Source organism: Dama dama, chromosome 23, assembly GCF_033118175.1.
Source record: "Dama dama isolate Ldn47 chromosome 23, ASM3311817v1, whole genome shotgun sequence".
In the NCBI taxonomy this organism is placed as follows: domain Eukaryota; kingdom Metazoa; phylum Chordata; class Mammalia; order Artiodactyla; family Cervidae; genus Dama; species Dama dama.
Window position 1 is genome coordinate 47698524 of NC_083703.1, and position 15828 is coordinate 47714351.

Consider the following 15828-nt stretch of genomic DNA (forward strand, 5'->3'; position numbering starts at 1 on the left):
TCTGGATGAGTGCAGAAAATTCAGAATTCTGAGCTGAAAAGCTCTTTTTATAAATCTCATCAGACTCACATTCCAGGCTAAATGGGCAAAGTCATCTGTAAAGATGAAAAGGCAGGTACAGACAACTGGAAGAGCGAGGTCTCAGTCCAACAGCATCCAAATGCAAAAAATATAAAAATTAAAATGTTCCAACCACCACTGACTCTAGCCTCTGGCTTCAAAGAGGAAGAAACTGGGTAAAGAAGGTCACATGGCAATTAATGACAGCTCATCCCAGACCGTCTCAGGACTCCCAGCCATGTCCTCACACTGTCCAGCCTTCTCTGAACACAGACGTCCAAATATTAGCAGGGTTAACATCTTCCCCCTCCTCTGTTACAGCACTGCAAGACTAAAAGTAGCAGCGACTCATAATGCCTCAGACCCAGAAATCCCGCAGGGGTGACTTGCTTCCACCTGCAGTTGCCCTCATTTACCCTTTGCACTGACAATCAGGAATTTTAAGTCATGCTTAAAACCCCCAGCCTGCAGGCCGAATTCCTGTCAGCTACCCATCAAAGGGACATCTAAAGTCAAAGGAAGCAGAAAATTCTGCGCCCATCAACTAGTCACACTCGAAAATGTCAATTTCTTTTTTCAGGAAGGTGGCAACAAGGGGACCCCGGCCCCCGAGAGTCTTGTCAGAGAGAAAGGCCCTGGGGACCAGGCAGGAGCTCCTAAAATTACTTGGCGCAGCCACTGTAGGAGAGAAAGAAAGCAAAAATATAAAGGGCAACCCCCCCACCCTCTGCCGTCCCTCTTGATGGCCCTGCATTCCTGGGGGTACAGAGATGCCCGCGCGCACCGCCTGAGGAGGGCCGACCGGAGAGCGATCGCAGGCTGCGCGGGCCGAGGGCCGGGGAGGAGGCGGCAGGCACTGGGTCCCGGGGAGACCCCACTAGCCTCCCCGCCGCGCGGCCTGAGGGCCCGAGCGCCCCGCAGCTCCGGTCGCAAGCAGCGGTGAGCGCTCAGGGGCCCGGCGGGGGCTGGGGGTCGCCAGGCATCCCTGGGTCCCGCGGCCAGGATGACCCGCCGGTGCGGGGACCCGGCAGATGGGCCGGGGTGTGGGGGCGCAGGCCGCGCCGCGGGGCCGCTGACAGCGCGCGGGGGCCGTGCCTGCTTGGCCTCGTGGGCGCCGCAGGCCCCTCGCTGCCGGGCCTGGCAAGTGCGGCCCGCTGGCCAGGTAGGGGGCGCAGCGGCCGGGCTCTCACCTGGCTGCAGCTCGCCGGGCTCCCGTCCTGCCGGCTGCGCCTCCGCTGCGCCGCAGCTCCGCAGTACCAGCCGTTGCCTCTGGCTCCCGCGACTGCCGCCTGCAAAATGGCGCCGCGGAGGGGCGGGCCGGGGGCGGGGAGCCGTGGAGCCGCCCGCCCCCGCGCGGACCTGGACCCACCTCTCTCTCCGCACCCGACCCCCGCCCTCTTGCCTCCCCCGAGGGAGGGGCTCCCCGCCGGTCCGCGAAGCTAAGCCCGCCGTCAGGCCCCCCATATGCCCTCCCCCAGTCGTCCTCGCTGCCCCGCCACTCTCCTTTTATTTCCCACCGCCCCTCGCGTGGGAAGCGCGCCCCTTCTCGTGCCTTCCAGTCTCACCGCTCTTGCGGACCCACTTGGACTGTAGAGCGCTTGCCTGGAGTCTCGTCCTCCTCGTGTCCCCTTTTTACCCAGCCTGACACCGAGCCCTGTCGTCTCTCACTGAAGGTAACCAAGCAGTCTGCGGCGCCTTCGGCTCAGCGGATTGGATGTCTTAAGGCACTTTCACTGTTTCTCCAGTTAGGCTGTGAGGTTTGGTTGTTTTTTGGTTTTTTTTTTTTTTTAACTTACTGGGGAAGAGGTCCTCATTACATTGTGCAGACCGAGGCTTCTCAGACTCCCCTGAGGGTCGTGTTTAATTGCGGGTTCTGATTCGGTGCGTTGGGATGCAGCCCGAGAGGCTACATTTCTAAAAAAAAAAAACAAAAACCAAAAACCCAGGCGATGCCGCTGGATAAGGGTGGCTTAGCGGAAAGGCTGCAAATAAATCCGTGACCCTCAGTCTTTAGCGCACCGCAGCCTCACCTTGACCATCTCAAGATGGCTGGGTCCCACCCCTATGGCTTCTGAGACTAGAGGTGTGGAGTGAGGCTCCAGATGTTGCGTTTCTGACAAGTTCCCGGTGATGATCATGCTGTTCTCTGGGGTTCACACTTTGCAAGCCACTGCTGAAGACTATCTGAACTCAAGCCCAAACAAATAAAAACCTAATAATTAGTACTCTCATAGCACCTTCCATCTTGAAGTTTGGCTAGTTGTTTTTACACCTCAGTAATAACTGATTGTGTTAGTCACTCAGTCGTGCCCAGCTCTTTGCGACCCCATGGACTGTAGCCCACCAGGCTCCTCTGTGCATGAGGTTTTCCAGGCAAGGATATTGGAGTGGGTTGCTGTTTACTTCTCCAGGGGATCTTTCCAACCCAGGGATTGAACCCAGAGCTCCTGCACTGCAGGCAGATTCTTTACCAACTGAGCTACAAGGGAAGCCCAATAACTGATTAGTACCCCCAAACAACTCTAAAGAGCTAAAGAACAGTGGACAGTGTCTGACCCTACATAAGGAGGAGAAGATTTTGCCATCAAATTTCTGCCTGTTTTACACAGTTTGGGGGCCTCGGTGTTATGGATATCACAGATGTCAATGATGGAGGGTAGTGACCAGCAACTATGGGAATTTTATAAAATAGAGAGATGTGGTCTGAGCCTTTGAGAATCAATATGTTGTCCTATTTACTTCTCGAATAACTTGTGTTTTTAAAATACAAGAGTTGGCTTGTAAAATTCAGTACACCCTGGAAGGCCAGGTGTTTTGATCCACACTGAAGATGGAAAAAATAAGAGACAAAAATTCTGTGACCAGTACCTGAAGAAAAGTTCACACTGCCTGTCCGTTTTAACATCTACACCATCCTCTTATACCAGAGAGAACCTTTTCCAGCCAACCTGTTTTGGGGGGCTGTGGAACGTGGACAGGAGGTACTGATGTTTTGTTCAGCCAGGGATGAGAGATCTCAAATAGAAGAAGGGGAGCTAACTGTTGCATCCTCAATATCTCCCTGTCCTTCCCTAGACAGTTACAGGGTTTTTCTATCCTGAAAAACTTCCCCTATCCTGGCCTCTCCCACCCTCCTACCTTTCTTCCTTCCCTGGCCTTCTCCTCACTCCTCAGGTACTGTCACTCTTTGCTTTCTCTAATGACAAAGTTACCAGTGACCTTCTAGTTGCCAAATCCAGCTGCCTGTTTACAGACCTTTTCTTCCTTGATGCCTCTGTTAACAGTCCATTGATTTCTCCCTCCTTCTCAAAACTCTTTTCTAGCAATAATACCACTGGGTCTTACATATCATTCTACACCCATTCCATCTCAGTGATTTACTCATGCTCACCTCTAGAAATGTTAATTTTCCTTAATATCTCCTTTCTCTCCATCTTTTCCCCTGCCCTGTCCTTCTCTGAAAGTCGGCCATCTTCTTATGATTCCCAAATCTCTCTCCAGACCAGACAGACATCTTCCTGAACTTCTAGGCACACATTTCCAATTGTCTTCCAGATAACCTCTCCTGGATACTATCTAGGAATTTTAAATATGACATCTCCACAAAATTTTTATTGATGAAATTCAAAATATAATAATCATTGACATAATATTTTTGTAATGCAGGGCACTAATGATGATAGAATTGGCAGTGGAGGGGGAGATTTTGCTTAATTGCGGTCCAGTTAATTAATTGGAGTCCTGACAGAGGAGCCTGGTAGGCTACAGTCCGTGGGGTCGCAAAGAGTCGGACACGACTGAGCGACTTCACTTTCATTTTCACCGTTAAATTGATTGCAAATGTTCATCTGTAAAATCACTCTTAGCTGAAGCCAGAACAGTCCATGCATTGTAGTTTGCTGACCCCTGAGAAAGTGCTTGAAGAGGAGGGCAAAAGCTTCTTCCCTACACCATCTTTTGGTGTCAGGGGAATTGACGCTTTCTAAATCAGTCCCATTCTGAAACATACCTAGGCATGGCACAGCATGGGAGGGCCCAAGACCTACCTGAAACGATATCTTTTTTTGGTTTTTTTTTTTTTTTTTTTTCTGCATATTCAATGATGTACATTGCACCATTGTTTAAAATGAAAGAAAGAAAGAATAAAAGGGAAAGAAAGACCCAAATGTCCATTAACTGGGGAATGGCTGAATAAACTGTGGTATAGCATTGTATGGAGTATCATGTAGCCCTCTCTCCAATCCCACCCCCTTACTTTCCTTTTTTTAATTGAGATATAATTCACATACTATAATGTTCACCTTTTTAAAGTATATAATTCAATAGTTTTAATTTGTTCACAAAGCTGTACAACCATCACCACTATTTAATTTTAGAACATTTCCATCACCCCCAAAAAGAAACATCATACCTATTAGCAGTCATTCACCCTTCTTTGCCTCTCGCCAGCCTCTGGCAACCACTAATCTACACCCTATTTCTATGTATTTGCCTAATCTGGACATTTAATATAAATGGAATGATATGACATGTTATCTTTTGTGACTGGCATCTTTCACTTAACAGAATATTTTCAGGGTTAAAACATATTGTAGCAAGTCAATATTTCATTCCTTTTTTTACTGTGGTAAAATATACACAACATAAAATTTACCATTTTAATCATTTTTGAAATGTACTTAATTCATTTTTAAATGTATTTAATTTTAAATGCTACTTAATTCAGTAGCATTAAGTGCACTTATGTTGTTTTGTAACCATCACCACTATCCATCTCCAGAACTTTTTTATCATCTCATACTGAAATTCTGTACCCATTAAAAATAACTTCCCATGCCCCCAGGTAACTACTATTCTATTTACTGTCTCTGAATTTTCCTGTTCTAGGTACATCATTTAAGAGGACTCATACAATATTTGTCTTTTTGTATCTGACTTCTTTTACTTAGCCTAAGTGAACACTCATCCCAGTTGTAGCACATATCAGAATTCCATTCTTTTTTTAAAAATACTTATTTATTTATTTGGCTGCACTGGGTTAAAGTTCAGCAAGCAAACTCTTACTTGCAGCATGCGGAATCTAGTTCCCTAACTAGGCATCAGACCCAGGCCTTCTGCTTTGGGAGCACAGAATCTTAGCCACTGGACCACCAGGGAAGTTCTCATTCTTTTTTAAGGTCAGAATATATTCCATGTATAGATATACCATAAGATGACATCTTCACCACCAGGCTGACACCAAGAGAGACAGCTATGGGTAGTAGCCGTGTCCTCAAGGTGCGAGCCGGGACTGGGAGTACGGGTGAGAAATCTGCAAAAGAAATCAACATACAAAGATAAGAAGCTGAGATTTCTTAGGCAGGAGGGCTGGGCTTGGTGGAGATGTCCAGGTGGTGAGTGAGCAGGAAAGAGCTGGCCTGAGGCTTAGAGAGACTTGTGCTTTGTGTTTGATGACTATAGAAAATGACTCAGTCCCTCTCTGAGAGCTGGGACCTCTATTCCCCAAAAAGGGACAAAAATTTAGACATCATTGTATCATTTTCCAGCTATCAGATTAGCAAAGATTAATAACAAGGTTGGTTATGGCAAAGGGAATCTGTGGGAGGAAATCTAAATTGGTCTACCCTTTCTGGAATAGAATTTAGTATTATCTGTCTGTTTAAATGCACATATATTTTAAAATATTTGTTTAAATGCATGTGCTCTTAACCCAGAAGACAAGTTCTGGGAATGACACAAACATACGCTGGTGGGCATGAGGATTTATGGACAAGGATGCTCAAGAAGACACGTCCTCTGCCCCTTCAACCTCCTCCATGTCCCCCTTTGCTCAGCAGCCCCGCTTGGCCTCCGGCTGCTCCCATTCCCAACCCCATCAACCTCAAATTCCCTATCTGTTCATACCCACTACTACTTGTTTGCTACTTCCAAAAGACCTTTTCCCCATGAGCCATGCATTCCCTCAGCCCTGCTTCTGTTTATCCACAGTCCCATCTACCCTTGAGAGACCCCTCCTCCAGTCTCTGGCCTAAAGAGCTCTCTGAGACCTCCGTCCCTCAGGTGTTCTCCTTCTCTGCATTTCAGTGTTGACCCCTCCTTTCAAAAAACCCACTTCCTCCCCAGTTGGTGCACCCCTCTCCCCTTCTCAGTTCAGCTTCTGGAGAGAGCCACTCCCAGTCCCTGTCTCCGCATTCTAACATCTCTCCTCTCTTCACCCCCTGGCAATCTGGTTCTGTCCCTATTTTCCTCCAAACTGCACAGTCCAGGAGATCTTTTCTATATACATCTTACTAGAACTTTCTGGAGATATTTGGCATAGCTGGTGCTATGTTCCCCCAGGAAAAGTTCTCGTTCCTTGGCTTTGTGGCTGCATTTCCGACTTGTTCTTATACATCCCTGACCATCTTTTTTTTTTTTTTTTCCTGCTTCTTCTCAGACTCGTTTTCCTCCTGCCTGCTTCAAACACTGGGGTTGGAAATAGGGAGAGTGTGGTTGTGTCTGTTTCTGTTTTCCCCTCAGAAGCCATTCAGGGGCTTTGCTGTTCCTTCTGCTTGGACTCTTTCCTCCGGATCATTCTTGTTCACCCTTTAAGTCTCATCTTGGCGTCTTGTAGAAACCTTTCTTGAGCCCTTCAGCTGGTATACATGTACCCTGGAGTAATTCCTAGTATTTAGAATAGAATTACATTGAAATGATTTGTTTTTCTGTCTCACTCCCCTGCCTCACCAACTGTCAGCTCCTGTAGGCCAGGGATCTTAATCTATGTAACTCTGCACGTGGCTAAAATAGTGCCTACACAACAGTAGGTGCTCAGTAAGCACATAGTGATCTCAGCTGTTGAACTGAACCAATGGGGCCTGATCACTGATGGAAGGTAAGAGGTGGAGAGAGAGGCATACTCAGGATTAACTCCTAGGTTTCTGAAGAACTGGAAGCTAAGAGAGAAAATAAATTAGAGACAAAACACAAAAAGCCTCAAATGTTGGGTAAAAAGAAATTATAGAATTTTATTCTATAAAGGAGTCATTTGAACTTAGACCCTCAGAGAGACAGTTAGTCTTTGGGGGAAAAAACCTGAAAAAGAATAAAAATCCGTCAGTAATTATCTAAAGTAGAAAAGAAGCAAAACTAATTCTAGCATTGGAATTTAGGATGCTGTCGCCCTGTGGGGGGATAGTGATTAAGGAGAAGCCCATGGGGTCTTCTGAAGAGCTGGTCATGTTCTTTGCTTTGATGTGGGTGCTAGGCATGCAAGCATATTCACTTTGTGAGATCTCGTTAAGCTACACCCTTGTGACATGTGCATTTGGTGGTGCTAGTGGTAAAGAACCCACCTGCAAATGCCGGAGACTTAAGAGACACTGGTTCGATCCCTAGTTGGGGAAGATCTCCCAGAGAAAGAAAGGCAACCTGCTGCAGTATGCTTACCTGGAGAATCCCATGGACAGAGCAGCCTGGCAGGCTATAGTCCATGGGGTCGCAAAGAGTCAGACACTACTGAAGCAACTTAGCACACACACAGCATACTATGAAAAGTCTTTAGTAAGTAAATGCAACAACTAGGCTTAGGAAAAAGCCCAGTTAATGAATTTATATCCAATAAATCAGGTATTCCCCATTTTAAATAACATGGTCCATCTCCAAAAGAAAGTGGCAATGAAGCCCCAATCTAGAGTGGGTTCTGGGGCAGAAGTTCAGGCCAAGGAAGGTGAACTGATCCAAGTTGTGGTTTCCAGGAATGGATACTTTAGAATACAGTGATGTGCACATATATACTACAGGATGTGAAGGTTTGATTTTGAATATTCTTTACTCTTCAGATAATTGTGACATAAAATTCTTGTAACCTTAGAGAGAAGGCACAGGGTCCCTGCCCCATCTCTGCCTAGCTGAATGACCTTGGGGAAACCATTTAACCAGGCTACGTGTAGGTGTCCCATTATGCAAACTTAAGATAATTCTTTCTATTCTATCTACCACCTAGTGAGTATATGGATTAAATGACATAATTACTGTGAACGTATTTTCTACAGATTGTTTTTCATAGCCCTGTACAAATAAAAATTACATATTAGTATAAGAGGCCTAATCTAGCTGTAAAACTGAGCCCACGATTGGTTTTGAGCCATAAAAATGAGCCATACCACACACTCATTCTTTCCCTAGACTATGTTTACATTCTATCTATAATAAATTTCATTCTCTTTGTTTTTGATAAGATCTCCAGTTATATAAGGTCAGTGGGAATTTAGGTCCTTTGTGCCCAGATTGTTGACTGCTCCACTTACTCATCTAAGTTAGTATAGCCACATCACTGGTCACATGTTACCTGGCAGGCACTGGGCATCATTGACAAAGCTCACCTCACCTGCCGCAGTGAGCCTACATACTGGTAAGTATAAGAGGTCAGGAGAGAAATAATTGTATACCCAATGTCTAGCTGGGCTCCTGGTACCCAGTGGACTTGTGTTCTAAGTAATGAAATGGTAACCAGTAAGTAAATAAAATTTGTGTCTGTGATAAAATGCTAAAAAGGGACAATAAAAGGGGCTGACTATAATCCAGGTTGGGGCCTCATCTTACGTAAAGTGATAAAGAAGGACTAAAGAGGGGACATTATTGCTGTGACTCAAAGTCAATTATACTGAGTTGGGAAAGACCATTCCAGAAAGAGGAATAGCAAGTATAAATGTCCTGAGGCAGGAAAAAGCATGTCATGTATGATAAATTGAAAAGCAGTTGATGTGACTGGTGACACAGAAGGTAGGAGGGAGAATGCGATGAAATGAGATTGAGGAAGAGGTCATGAGAAGCCCAGATGAAACAGGGTTTCCAAGTATGATAAGAAGTCATTAGAGGGTTTGAGCAGGGAAATAATATGATCTCATTTCTATTTTAAGATGATCACTCTGTTGCTATGTGGTTTGGGGTGCGTCAAAAGTAAAGCAAACAGAACAGGGAGGAATTATAGTAGCTCAGATGGAAGAAGGTGGCTTGACCTGAAATGAGAGCAGTAGAAATGAACATAATGAGGCAAATTCAAAATATCCTTGGAAGATAAAATGACGGGGATTGCTAACAGGCTGTATATGGAGCTCAAAGGAAAGGGAGGAATCAAGGAAGGCTTTTGGGTTTGGAGCTTAGGCAGTCAGGTAAGTGAGGAACTACTGGAGTGTTGGAAAAGTCTGGGAGACTTCTAGCTGTGACATTTCAAAAAGGAACAATTGGATAGCTGTATCCAGATTCACTCTTATGGGCTCTGGGAGGAGGGTTGGGCTGGAGTTACACACTTGGGAGTCATCAGCTCTGTGTAATATTTAAAGCCAATGAATCCAATAGGATCATCTAGGAGAGTATACAGATGAAGAAGAGTGAAGTCCCAGAGATGAGCCCAAAGAGACTTCACCAGCACAGGAGACTGCGTAATACCCAATGTTGGTGAAGACATGAGGAAATGAAAACCCTCCCACACTCTTGACAGGAGTTAAATCAGTACAACCTTTCTGGAAACCTTGGTAATGTATATTTTAAATCTTTAAAAAGTGCTTACACTTTAATCTTACAAGTCTATAGAAGTTTTAGTTCAGTTCAGTTTAATCACTCAGTCATGTCCGACTCTTTGCTACCCCATGAACCACAGCACACCAGGCCTCCTTGTCCATCACCAACTCCTGGAGTTTACCCAAACTCATGTCCATTGAGTCAGTGATGCCATCCAACCATCTCATCCTCTATCATCCCCTTCTCCTCCTGCCCTCAATCTTTCCCAGCATCAGGGTCTTTTCAAATGAGTCAGCTCTTCACATCAGGTGGCCAAAGTAATGGAGTTTCAAACTTCAACATCAGTCCTTCCAATGAACACCCAGGACTGATCTCCTTTAAGATGGACTGGTTGGATCTCCTCGCAGTCCAAGGGACTCTCAAGAGTCTTCTCCAACACCACAGTTCAAAAGCATCAATTCTTCAGCACTCAGCTTTCTTGATAGTCCAACTCTCACATCCACACATGACCACTGGAAAAACCATAGGCTTAACTAGATGGACCTTTGTTGACTAAGTAGTTTCTGCTTTTTAATATGATGTCTAGGTTGGTCATAACTTTCCTTCCAAGGAGTGTCTTTTAATTTCATGGCTGCAGTCACCATCTGCAGTGATTTTGGAGCCCAAAAAAATAAAGTCTGACAGTGTTTCCACTGTTTCCCCATCTATTTGCCATGAAGTGATGGGACCAGATGCCATGATCTTAGTTTTCTGAATGTTGAGCTTTAAGCCAACTTTTTCACTCTCCTCTTTCACTTTCATCAAGAGGCTCTTTAGTTCTTCACTTTCTGCCATAAGGGTGGTGTCATCTGCATATCTGAGGTTATTGATATTTCTCCCGGCAATCTTGATTCCAGCTTGTGCTTCTTCCAGCCCGGCGTTTCTCATGATGTACGCTGCATATAAGTTAAATAAGCAGGGTGACAATATACAGCCTGACATACTCCTTTTCCTATTTGGAACCAGTCTGTTGTTCCATGTCCAGTTCTAACCGTTTCTTCCTAACCTGCATACAGGTTTCTTAAGAGGTAGGTCAGGTGGTCTGGTATTCCCATCTCTTTCAGAATTTTCCACAGTTTATTGTGATCCACACAGTCAAAGGCTTTGGCATAGTCAATAAAGCAGAAATAGGTGTTTTTCTGGAACTCTCTTGCTTTTTCAGTGATCCAGCAGATGTTGGCAATTTGATCTCTTGTTCCTCTGCCCTTTGTAAAAGCAGCTTGAACATCTGGAAGTTCACGGTTCACGTATTGCTGAAGCCTGGCTTGGAGAATTTTGAGCATTACTTTACTAGCCTGTGAGATGAGTGCAATTGTGCGGTAGTTTGAGCATTCTTTGACATTGCCTTTCTTTGGAATTAGAGTGAAAACTGACCTTTTCCTGTGGCCTGTGGCCTGCTGAGTTTTCCAAATTTGCTGACATATTGAGTGCAGCACTTTCACAGCATCATCTTTTAGGATTTGAAATAGCTCAACTGGAATTCCATAACCTCCACTAGCTTTGTTCATAGTGATGCTTCCTAAGGCCCACTTGACTTCACATCCCAGGATGTCTGGCTCTAGTTGAGTGATCACACCATTGTGATTACCTGGGTCATGAAGATCTTATTTGTACAGTTCTTCTGTGTATTCTTAATATCTTCTTAATACCTCTTCTGTTTCTGTTAGGTCCATACCATTTCTGTCCTTTATTGAGCCCATCTTTGCATGAAATGTTCCCTTGGTATCTCTAATTTTCTTGAACAGATCTCCAGTCTTTCCCATTCTATTGTTTTCCTCTATTTCTTTGCATTCCAGGCATAGGAATGTTAGGTCCATGAATCAAGGAAAATTGGATGTGGTCAAACAGGAGATGGCAAGAGTGAACATCGACATTCTAAGAATCAGTTGAACTAAGATGGACTGGAATGGGTGAATTTAACTCAGATGACCATTATATCTACTACTGTGGGCAGGAATCCCTTAGAAGAAATGGAGTAGCCATCATAGTCAACAGAAGAGTCTGATATGCAGTACTTGGATGCGATCTCAAAAACGATAGAATGATCTCTGTTCATTTTCAAGGCAAACCATTCAATATCACGGTAATCCAAGTCTATGCCCCTACCAGTAATGCTGAAGAAGCTGAAGTTGAACAGTTCTGTGAAGACCTACAAGACCTTTTAGAACTAACACCCAAAAAAGATGTCTTTTCATTATAGGGGACAGGAATGCAAAAGTAGGAAGTCAAGAAACACCTGGAGTAACAGGCAAATTTGGTCTTGGAGTACAGAATGAAGCAGGGCAAAGGCTAATAGAGTTTTGCCAAGAGAACACATTGATCATAGCAAACACCCTCTTCCAACAACACAAGAGAAGTTGTGTTGGACATCACCAGATGGTCAACACCAAAATCAGATTGATTATATTTTTTGCAGCCAAAGATGGAGAAGCTCTATACAGTCAGCAAAAACAAGACTAGAAGCTGACTGTGGCTCAGATCATGAACTCTTTATTGCCAAATTCAGACTTCAATTGAAGAAAGTGGGGAAAACCACTAGGCCATTCAGGTATGACCTATCGAAGTTTATCCTATGGAAATAATTATAAATGTATGCAAAGGTTTATGGACATGGATGTCTATTGTAGCATAATTTGTAATAATAAAAAATGGGAAATGTCCTAAACATCTAATAAAAGAGATTTTTAAGGTTTTTTTTTTTTTTTGGCTTGAGCTGCACAGCGTGCGGGATCTTAGTTATCTGTCCAAGGATCAAACCCAAGGCCTGCAGTGGAGTGGTGGAGTCCTAACCACTGGACCACCATGGAATTCCCAAGAGGAATTACTAAATACATTTCAACACAAGTGTTATGCAACTATTTTGTTTGATGATGTATAAAAATATCAAATGATTAGAAACAGTGTTCATGAAACATAAATCAAAAGCAGTTTGAAGTACATATAAATTAAATTACCTTTGGCTGAAAATAGCAAAGAATGCTGAATCTTATTTATGTGTAAGGAATAAAGAATATAAGGGCATAAGGAAAATGTATTTTCTCTGCTAACAAAACCCAGAGGTAAGGATGGGTTTAGGATTGATTAATAGTTTCATAACATCTTTGAGGACCCAAATTCTTTCCAGGGTGTGGGGCAGGGTGTGAAAAAGGTTAGGAAACGGTGACTTAGACCAGTGGTTCTCAAAGGGTAATACTTAAACCACCAGTTTCATTTGGGAATTTTTTTTTAAAAAACAAATTCTTGGGTTCCATCCCAGACTTTCTAACTCATAAACTCTGGAGGTTGGACCCAGTAATCTATGTTTTAACAAACTCTCCAGGTAATTATAATGTTTGAAAATCATTGACTTAGACTATTCAGGATTTACTCTTGAATTGGGAATACCTGAAAAATGTGACTATGGCATATGACTAGGGAGAGGTTGATGGACAGTCATGGTTAATACTGGGATTGGTTTTCCAACATATTTTCCTGGACAAAGAAGGCTAGAAGCTAAAATTCCCACCCATCAGAACTTCCACTCCTCAAAATGCCCATGTGAACCTATGAATGAAAGCTGAATCATATGGAGGAGAGGCAGGACTCAGAAAAGACTGACTTGCTGGTGTGAATATGGCAAGTGCCTCTGTGCTCAGTTGCTCAGTCGTGTCCAAGTCTGCAATCCTATAGACTGTATCCCACGAGGCTCCTCTGTCTGTGGGATTCTCCAGGCAAGAATAATGGAGTAGGTTGCCATTTCTTCCTCCAGGGGATTTTCCCAACCCAGGCATCAAAACCTGCCTCTCCCGCATCTCCTGCATTGGCAGGCGGATTCTTTATCACTGAGCCACTTGGGAATGGTGCACAGGGATTAGGGTTCTGGAGGTGGCAGCAGCTTCCTCATCTGCAATATCCTGACTATGGCATGGGCAGTAGGGTTGTTGGCATCCCAGTTCTCAGTGTGGTTTGGGGAGTCATTCTGTGACTCCTTTTTCTTTTATTGTGGTAAAAAAAAATACCACCTTAACCATTTTTAAGTTCAGCCATGTTGAGTATATTTTCATTGTTGTACAACAAATCACTAGGACCTTTTCATCTTGCAAAACTGAAACTACCCATTAAACATGAATTCCTCCCATCCCTAACCCTAACCAACTTTTTACCTTGTTGCTATGCTTTTTACTACGTTAGAAACTTCATGTTAGTGAACTCATATAGTATTTGTCCTTTTGAAACTGGCTTATTTCACTTAACATAATGTCCTCAAGGTTCATTGCTGTTGTAGCATGTGACAGGATTTCCTCCTTTTTTAAGACTGTGTGATATTCTGTTGTATGTATGTGTTGTGGTGTGCTAGTCGTTCAGTCATGTCTGACTCTTTGCAATTCCATGGACTGTAGCCCATGAGGCTCCTCTATCCATGTGATTTCCCAGGCAAGAATACTGCAGTGGGTTACCATTTCCTTCTCCAGGAGATCTTTCTGATCCAGGGATCAAACCCTGGTCTCCTATATTGCAGGAAGATTCTTTCTCTCTGAGTCATACACACAAACAAACAAGATATACCACATTATCTTGTTTGTGTTTTTTTGACCATGCCATGTGGTATGTGGGATCTTAGCTCCCTCACCAGGAATTGAACTCATGCCTCTTGCATTGGAAGCACCAAGTCTTAACCACTGGAGCATCAGGTAAATCTCATTTTCTCTGTCAGTGGCATTAATATTATTTCCATTTCTTGGCTATTGTAAGTAGTACTACAATGAACATGAATATGCAAATATCTCTTTAAGATCCTGCCTTGAATTCTTTTGGACATATACACCCACAAGTGGTATTGCTGGATCATATGGTAATTCTATTTTTAATTTTCTGAAGAACTTCCATACTATAATGGATTCACCATTCTGACTTTTTCTTAAAGGGCCACCTGGTAAATATTTTAAGCTTTGTGGATTATATATGGTCTCTGTCACAACTGCTCAACTCTGCATTGTAGTGTGAAAGCAAGTATAGACAGTATGTAAACAAAAGAGTGTTACTATGTTTTAATAAAACTCTATTTATAAAAATGGGCAGTAAGTCTGCTGGCCATAGTTTACCCACCTCTAACATAGATCATGTTTCTTCAGCCCTGCCAGTGATTCTGTGAACAACATACTTTCTGCTAGAGAAGATTATGTTGTCTGCTGCTAAGAATCCCAAAAAATAAAACATTAATGAGTTGGTGCTCTGTTAACAATAAAAACCAAGGAAATGGCAGTTGAGTGAACAACCAGTATAATTTCCTATAAAAAACAATGTGTACAGTTAAAAAAGAGAGAGAAATACAAAATGAAAGAGAAGAATGGAAGGGGATCATGATAACCAGTCTCCCAGATGGCCCCCAATGATCCTTTCCTTCTATTATTCAAACACTTGTGAATGGTTTTTGGGTAGGTGAATGGTTTACAGGGTAGTTCCCTCCCACAATGAACAGAGCTGACCTATGTAATCAAAGAAGGTTGGAGAAAGAACAATGTGTGACTTCTAAGGCTATGAAAACCTTATGTCTTTTATCTTGTTTTCTCTTGGATCCCTTGCTTTAGGGGAAGCTAGCAGCCACGCCATGAGGATACTCAAGCAGCTCTGGGGAGGGGTTCATGTGACAGGAAACTGAGGCCCCCTGCCAAAGGCCTTGTGAGCATGTCATCTTGGAAGAGGATTTTTCAGTCCCAGTCAGACCTTCAGCTGACTGCAGACCCAGCTAATGTCTTAAAACTGCAACCTCCCAAGACCCTAAGCCTGAACTCCAGCTAGGCCGTTCCTGATTTCCTGACCACAGAAGTTATATAATAAATGTTTAGTTTTGTTTTAGGCCTCTACATCTGGGGATAATTTATTGTACAACAATAGGTAACTAACAGGGATACATTAAGATATCAATTATCAATAGTGATTATCCATGGGTTGGTTGGATTACAAGTGACTGAGTTTCTTTGTTGTACTTGAAGTTCTGAAGTTTCTGCAATGAACATATACTAGAATCTTCATATTACCTTTCTCTCTCTAGATGATTCTTCCCACCTGCTTTTCTTCAGTACTCAGGTTAGTCTCCTGTACTATGCCATGAGTCTCTTGGCTAGCCAAGAAACCATGATGTCTCACCTAATAGTCAAATTCTCTCTTCTCCAGGTGATCCACAAGGCTAATACTACATAGTTCATTCATAGAGGTCAAGTGCTACAAAACTAAAGACAGAAACCAGGA

General features: G+C 43.5%; 1 protein-coding gene and 1 long non-coding RNA gene across 2 annotated transcripts in view; one reads left to right on the forward strand and one right to left on the reverse strand.

The window, feature by feature from the left end:
- Positions 1-1350, reverse strand: part of SLC23A2 (solute carrier family 23 member 2) — a 136257-nt gene extending 134907 nt beyond the window's left edge. The window contains exon 1 of the mRNA XM_061126626.1: positions 1251-1350. The gene's annotated coding sequence lies outside the window, so the exon portion shown is untranslated. The remainder of the gene's footprint in view (positions 1-1250) is intronic.
- Positions 1351-1499: 149 nt separating this feature from the next.
- On the forward strand, positions 1500-15443 carry LOC133044836 (uncharacterized). The gene is made up of 2 exons (XR_009690073.1): positions 1500-1733; positions 15168-15443. It is a non-coding gene; the product is annotated as an uncharacterized LOC133044836 (long non-coding RNA).
- The last annotated feature ends 385 nt before the right edge of the window (positions 15444-15828 follow it).